Source organism: Rosa chinensis, chromosome 5 (assembly GCF_002994745.2).
Source record: "Rosa chinensis cultivar Old Blush chromosome 5, RchiOBHm-V2, whole genome shotgun sequence".
NCBI classification, from domain to species: Eukaryota; Viridiplantae; Streptophyta; class Magnoliopsida; order Rosales; family Rosaceae; genus Rosa; species Rosa chinensis.
In genome coordinates, this window is record NC_037092.1 from 22,611,555 (window position 1) to 22,620,054 (window position 8,500).

The 8,500-nt window shown below is 35.3% G+C and overlaps 1 pseudogene; it reads right to left on the minus strand.

Annotated features, from left to right (window-relative positions):
* On the minus strand, nucleotides 1-5,312 carry LOC112168437 (annotated as a pseudogene).
* Between the last annotated feature and the right edge of the window lie 3,188 nt (nucleotides 5,313-8,500).

Below are 8,500 nucleotides of genomic sequence, written 5' to 3' on the forward strand. Positions count from 1 at the left end.
CTATTACACAAAATAAGTCTAGAATATTTGGATTAATTTCCCGACCATAGTTCAACGGGAATCATTACACAAAAGATACTAAAGTTACTTGAAATTTGCAACTAAACGCTAAGTAGATGCATTCATTAGACTTTGTGCAATTGCACTTCTTAACACCTCCATTTCTTGCCTTCCCGGACCATCTCCTTCATGTTCATTTGACCAAATATCAATAGCCGCAGTATATTCGGAACGGTTGAGTAGTAATTCTGGGGCTCGGTACCAACGAGTGACAACATATTCTGTCATGAAATCTGTCTCAGGTGTATTTCTTGCAAGCCCAGAGTCATAAATCTTAAGGTCATAATTTGCATTGAGAAGCATATTAATTGCTTGGTTTCAGATCATGGTGTAAAACATGTGCAGTGTATGTACTTCAATCCCTGCAGCAATTGATACAGAAAATACTGCAAAAAAACATTATGTGTTACTTAAAGTGATCTACGCTTTGATCTCATCAAAGTTTACATGGTTACATAATTCATACTACAACTTGACCACATATGCTGCTGCTGCAACATGACTAGCACACAGTCTTCGGAGGATCAGAAGAGAAAGAACTAGATGGAAGCAGTAAAGTTTTGATTACCAATTAACCAAAGGAATTAACACATTGGATATTTGTTCTGCCTGCATATGAGCCTATATTTGTGTATAAATTTACTATGTAAACAAAGCAACTTTTCATTGAATGGTTTCATGCATTAGACAAGATCGCAAATGGCATACGTCATGCCATCATGGCCCTAAATACACATCACATATAAATGTATATTAAGCAACGGAGCCTACAAGCTAGATTGATTTCTCTCAATATAATAAACATAAAAGTCTCCTGATTTAAAAAAATAAACAATATGAAGCAACAGTGATCATGTTGCTGCATGAGGCGAGGAGTGGTTTTGAGATTTGAGGATTTCATCAACGCCATACACATCATGGTCATATGGACATATGGTGGTCTTAAATAAACCATATCACATTTCAATATCATATTAACCCCACAGAGTGCCCTACCAGCTAGATTGGTTCCTCTCACTCAGTGCACCTATAATATCTCTGATTGTAAATATAAAGAATATCAATCATATTCAAGCAAGAGGGATCACTATTTTCAAGAGGCAAGTAGCTGGATATTTCCAACTTTGGCAAAGGAAGTAACATCAGATATGTGGATGAAAGCAAAAGGTTTAGACTTTACATTGTCATGAGCCATATGGGAAAGGAGCTTTATCTCTCGGAACGTCCTCTTGGCATCAATCCTATTGTCAAATGCATTCCCAATCTTCTTGATTGCAACCTCTTCTTTTGTCTTAGAGTCTGTTGCACAGCTGCCGCAAGAAAATATCAACCACCTTTACTCAAATTTTTGTAAAAATCACCATATACAGAAACACATATTCACCAAGAGATTTCTCATTTTTCATCAAACCAGTGAGAAGCAATACTTGTATCAACTATCTCCACAAAAAATTTGAACATTATTGTATCAGCAAGAACTCGCATTTATGCATGCCACTGTTATAGAAACAACTTCCCTAACTCCGAAAACCAAAACTGATATAGACATAATTAAAAAAATGAAGTAAAGGGTTTTGCATCTCATATTCCCTAATTTGACATTACCCAGATAATCCAAACCCCACTAAACAAAAGCAAAGCCTACCAAATTCATTTCAAAATGAGCTTTTCATTTGACATACCATTTCTGACCCAGAAAAGTCCACAATTTCTTGAACACAAAAACACATTACACAGAGAAAGAAAGAGAAGATAAATTTACCAAACAATCCCGTACGTGCCACGGCCAACTGGACTGATAGGAGGGACATACTAGGCAGAGACCAGAAAAAGATTACCCAGAAGATTGTACTGAACATACCCATAAGGCTATTTAGCTTCAAAATTAACAAAAAGAAAAACAAATTTGCTCATAATGATTGACAAAATCTAAAGACACATACTACGACCCAACTCAAGAAACGTGCTTGCTTTCATCCAATACCAGTTTCCAACAATCATCATCAATATGCAAACGGGAACTGTTACAATCAAACTAGTTTGATCAAAGTTCCGAACTATTGGGGTTCAGATTCCGGGAAAAAATATACTGGAGGTAATAGGAGAAGAATTCAGGAAGTCAAAGGTGCCCATTTCATTCCTCAGCTCTCGAATTATCGCAAAGATGCACACATGTCAATCTTTTGTAGGGATGATACTAAAGTTCAGTTCAGTAGCATAATGGAGATTTGGAGTAATGCATAGCGATTAGGAAAAGTGAGAATGGATTGAGCTCTGCTTTGGAGGATTCTAGTTCGTGGAATCCAAATCTTCCATAGGATTTTCAGAAACAAAAAATTATCTATCAATTGAACCCCTTTGTGAATCTTGCGCAAAATCTACCAAACAAATTGAGATTTTACCTTTACAATCTGGAGAAGACGCTGCTCTTTCAACTTTATGATGAGGATGATTGATGCTTGAACCAGTCAATTATCATGGAGAGGGAAGAAGAAGGAGAGGTGCGAAATGTTTTTGACGGCAATACAGAATGAGGCTGAATGGATGCGTCTGTTGTCTAAGCTAACTTTATCTGGCTGAATGTAATTTTTAGAAAAAGGATATGGACAGAATTGGTAACTTGGTATAATTCATTAAAGATGCACTGTGGCTCCGTGTTTTTCACAGAAGCATCTTTAAAAGCTAGGATATATCAGTTTCTGGCAGAAGCTATTTGGCCCAAAAGCAACTTTTAGAAAACTTTACCAAACACAATTCTGTAAACCCAAAAGCAGCTCCAAAATTAATCCCAAACTAAGCCCTAATTGGTTTGGGTATTCAGCCTACGCAAGGTCTCGCACTGCTTCAAGATTAGTTCTATCAAGGGCATACCAGTGTTTGGGTTTGAAGGGGTCCAGACCCCCCCCCCCCTTTGGGGGATCTTTTGTTGAAGCTATTTTTTGTAGTTAAAAGACCATGCAATTAACCTACAAAATGTTTAATACAATGTCTAGACTTCTCAACCCACTTACTGAACCACTTAACCACTTTAACTTGGCCCACATGAGATAGTAAACAAATTATACATATACTAAAGCCACTACAGCTAGCATTGTTCTTAGCACTATTTGAGTGAAAGGACGGTTTTGCCCTTTAGTTTTAGTGATTTACGGTCTGCCATTGTGAATCTGGATTAGAAGGTTATAGAAATTTTCAGTGTCTTCCGGAAGCCTCTATGGACGTTCATCCAACTGTTTTGCAGCCTTGAACTCTCAGGTAGAATTTTAGCCTCTTCGTGAAGCCTCGATCGATATCCATCTTCACTATTTCGCAGCCATCAAACTCTCAGATACAAAGGTTGGGCTGAAAACAAATAGGAGATGTTGATTTTGAATAGGATGAGTAAAAAATGAGATGGTCGACTCTAGCCTACATTTATCAAACTATTTTTGCATATGATAGGGGTAGATATTATCTGGATATTACAAGCTTATATATTTCATTATCTTGCAATTGCTTGCATTTGTTCTTTAATTGGGAATTTGAGAGCTTGACTGACATGTTTATTAGCATCATGTTGATGTATATTTGATAGATTTAAAGTTAAATATATATTAAGGGGGTTAGCAATCAATGTTATGTTCAAGTTGTCATGCCAAACTCAGAAACAAAACAAAGAAATACATTCTTTAGATAAAAAGTCCAAATCTCTTGAAAACTGAAAGTGATGCTCATATAGAAACTAAACTTTGTAAAACAAGTGTAAGCAATGTTTGTTTTATTGATCAACTTATGTCATTTTCATTTACTAATAATGAATATAAGCATGGCTTTCATAAATTACAAAAGTAACTGCTGCTAAGATGATTGTTGTTTTTATATTGGGGTTTTTGTATGGTACTTTTGTTTGTTGTGGCTTCATTAGGTGAGCAAAAGTTTTGGTGAAGGAAATGGATTTGAGCCATTTTCAAATTTTCTGAAATTTTGACCTAGTTACTTAGTTTTGCAAAACTGTACTGATCTATTGTGAATTTGAAGTCTGTTCCTTTTAAAGAGTTTTAGTAAACATCTTAAAGAGTCATGTAGAACTGGAATCACCCAAAATAGAATTTTCTGGAATTAATTATGAATTTTCAAAGTCAGGAGTCACTCGCAGAAATTTCTTATATTAGCTTCCCCACTTCAGCCAAAAGGCAGACTCTTATAACACCCTTTGATTCAAAAAGGGCCTCTTATTTGTATCAAGATTACGTCTTATATACCTCAGTGCACATGTAGTGTTGCGTTAATTTAAAACACAACATATTTATTCTTGGCTATCTCCCTTTCTCTCTCTATATCATTTTTGGTAGGGATGGCATTTTAACCCATGGGTATGGGTACCCGTGGGTATTTATTCCATATGGGTATTTTTTTTTATGGGTATGGGTACCCATTTATGAAGTTTGGGTGGGTATGGGAATTTTATAAAATACCCATTATAGAAACGGGTGGGTATAAGTATACCCACGGGTATATAAAATTTACCCAATACCCAAACTCTATTCACTTCTCTTCTCTCTCCGATTCTTCTCTGCTCTCTCTCTGATTCTTCTCTCTCCTTTCTACCCAGCAATCTGGCTAGAGGGTTGAGAACGTGGTGGATTTCAATATGTAGTTTCAATTGTTACGAAATGTAGTTTCGATATATTGGCATAAATGGGGTTTGATCTGTAAGGATCAAGCCGTCCGATCGACTTGTAGATTTGATATATTGATTGTAATATCACCTGTGATCCGACCGTTTGATCATCATATAATTGTTAAAAGACGATTCAAAAGGCTATCCATGAGATAAAAATATTCAGATAAAAAAAAAACAATAATGTAGTGGTAGATATTTGTAGCAAGTATAAAGAAAAAATATTGCCCATATTGAAAAAGGGTGAATGTTTGTTGTGGTAGAAAATTAGAAATATTAAGATTAAAGAAAAAAAATAAAGTAGTAATAAGTATTGGTCAAAAAAAAAATTAGTAGCAAGTATTTAAAAAAAAAAAAAAAAAAACTGCCCATATTAAAAATGGGTAAATGGGTGGGTATGGATTTTACCCATTTAGAAATGGGTAGGTAAATACCCACACCCACTAATTATTTGATGGGTATTATCCGAGAATTATTATTGGGTGGGTAATACTCAATGGGTACAAATGTCATCCCTAATTTTTGGTAAGAAGACGAGAAAAGTTGATACCTGTAGTGCATGGATTCCACTTATGGTAATGTACTGCTTCATCTCATACCCTCGCTTTGTAATTTTGTAGTAGCATTAAATCAATTCGAAGTAGTTCTGGTGTTTAATATCAACTTCTCTAGAAGTCTAGCTCTTGCTATAATTCCATATTAGATTAAGAAAAAATTGTCAAATATGCATTGTGGAATTTAATGATCAACCATTTTACCTTGCAGGGACTGAAATTGATAGAACTTCAGAATGGCAATAATGCACTAAACCTTAGGAAGATCCAAGATTTTGGTCAATTTTTGGAAGAAGGTTTAGCTTTGTTTAAGAAGTGGCTGCTAAAGTTTTGATCCAAAACTGTTTCATTCAGTTATCTAAAATTCTGCCCTTAGTGAGTTTTTTCTTTCAAACTTTTGTGTATTAGTATATTAACATGTGAATGAAAATAAGTTGGTTGTAAGTTTTAATTTTAATGGAGTTCAAACTAATGGTACTAAGATCTTCTTTAGCTCAATCAAGGCTTCTAATTCATTGATGACACTAAATCCCGCGGCAAAGCGTGGGCAAGATTTCTAGTAAGATACTATAAAAAACAGCAAACCATTTCTTTGACAAATAATAGAAGTCTGGTTGGTTAATTACTTTAGATTCACATATATTTGATTTTTTTTCCTTCTTTTTTGGTTACATATATTTGATTTCTTTCCTTTTGTACTCTAGGTTTATGGTTTGCGCAAGAAAATATTGTTTATGATACATATTTCCTTCCTTTTTCAAATAATGCCCAGCTTACCAAAAAAAAAAAAAAAAGGTGCAAATATCATGTTCAAACTTATATTTAAGTCTTTACATGGGTTAATTAAGCTTAATATTGATAGCTAGGCTAAGGGTAATCTTGGGCTTGCAGCTTGTGGTGGTATGTTTAGAGATAGTAATGGCCATTACATTGGTGGTTTCTATTTTGGACTAGGTAATTGACTTGACTCATAAATTCTCGCAAGCGTACGAATCGTTGTCAAGTAAGGGAAGTATTAACTCCAAAATTATAGTATCACGAGGATTAGTGGCTAACCCACAATCCTTGGATAGTAGGAACTAGAGTCACTAAGCAAATAAAGAAAAAAGTAAAAGAAAATAAATAAAAATGATATTCTAAGGCACCAAGCCTTAGCAATGCTCGGCTTTGGTTTTCACCAAAGCCTAATCAAAACTAAGAGCCTAGTGGTGGATATGCACAAATGAGTCGAAAATTTTAGGAAGTTTTGAATTGTGAATTAACTAAATTAAACGCAACCGAAAAGTAACCTAAACAACTAATTAACGAACAAGAAAATTAAATTCGGATTTCAAATTAATGGAAACATGGGAATGTCGGATGATTCACACTAACTATCTGTCAAATATCGATGCTAACTTCACAAATGCATGCATTTCCCATATGTGTCGAGTCCTGTATCTAGTACCGGTTAAGGCTACTAAACCAATTATCCTTTTGATGTATCGATTATGCCGGTTAGGGCCACAATCAACTCTCTAATTTGGGTATTACGCCGGTCAAGGCCGTAATATCCAAAATTAAAGGCCTAGAGAGCAAGATAATAGAGACTCAAGTAAGCTTAGCTACAATTAAGCTAGCTAATGATCACCACACTTAAATCCTAGATGCCACAAGACTAATAAGTTGTCAATTTATCAATCTATTCATCACAATTGCCCACAACATAATTTCAAAGGGTGACAAAGCCTACAAACATGCTTATAAGGACCAATAAATTCGGATTTAAAGCATACACAAGGGAAATTGCATTTATTTCATTTAAAGCATCAATATTTACACAAGATGAGTTAGAGCTTCACAACCTTAACTCCCAAAATTAAACTACTCACTATCCATAGTCAAATACATCATCAATAACAAATAAAATTATGGAATAGATAGTAAGGAAGAGAATGGAGAGTTAGCTTGGTCACTTCTAGCTATGAGCTAGTATAAACCAAGCTTCTTCACCCAACTACCCAAAATGGAGGTGTGGTGCTCTTGATGATGATTCCTTGAGGCTTGAGTGAGTCATTTTTTAAATTCCTAAAATAAAATTAGAAAAAATGTAGAAAATGGAGGAGGAGGAGGAGGAGAGCAGCCCAAAGTGCTGCCCTGTTTTTGTGGTGTGCGGCACTGTTGGTGGTGTACCTTTCCCCTTCCCAGAATGGGATGGTCTGTTTTTATATGCATACAGCAAAGGAGCGAATGATACTATGATAGATAGGGTATGGTGAGGTGTCAGCGTGTGATTGGCTAGAGAGAAAAAGGGAAAGAAGAGAAAGTGATATAGTTGTTGGCACGTGGGTTCCATCTTAACCAAACCACAATAACAAATTGAATCTTAATTAAGCCCATTAACTAGGCTAAACGTGCAGCACCATGTTTAATTAATCAATCAATATTGATTAATTAATCAAACAATCACTTTTTACTTCTCCTTCTTTTACCCTTTTTTTTCTTTTCTTTTCCATAAGCCGTAATTATTCCTTGCACCCGTCATGATGTTGGATAACATACTTTTGTCGATGACCGGTCTTGACCATTTCGTCTCTTTGTCGGGACTCCAATTTACTCCACTTTTACACCATTTTATCTTGATTTCCCCAATTCCGCCTATTTCCTACACATAAATAAAAATATATTAATCACATATTAATTAACTTGAGTATTCACTTATTTCTAGTGTTTAAGTAGCGATTATGTATATAAAAATGCACGTAATCAGTAACCAAACTGCTTTCTTAGCCGAATTAATGGGAGTTAGTCTTAGGATTGACTATGCTTTTAAGTTTGATTGGCACTACATTTGGCTTGAGAGTGATTCTACTAGTGTTCTTGCATGCATTATCTCTGCTTCTTTCTTTTCTCCACCATGGCCTCTTCGTAATGCATGGTTAAATTGCTTATCATGCATCCAATCGATGTCCTTTTATTGCTCTCATGTTTTTCGTGAAGGGAATATTGTTGCAGAGAGAATGACAAACTCGGATTTGGCTTCTTCTTTATTGGTCTGTTATGAAGCTCCACCACTTGCTCTCTCTCTCTCTCTCTTTTTCTTCGAATTGATGACTTGGGTTTTCCTTATCAACGTGATAGGTAATGTCAACGTTGCTAGTGTGCCTATTGCTTTGGTCTTCTATTATAATTATTGTGAAGGATAATTGTTTTTGCTCCGGAATATGCCTATTAATTTATATTACAA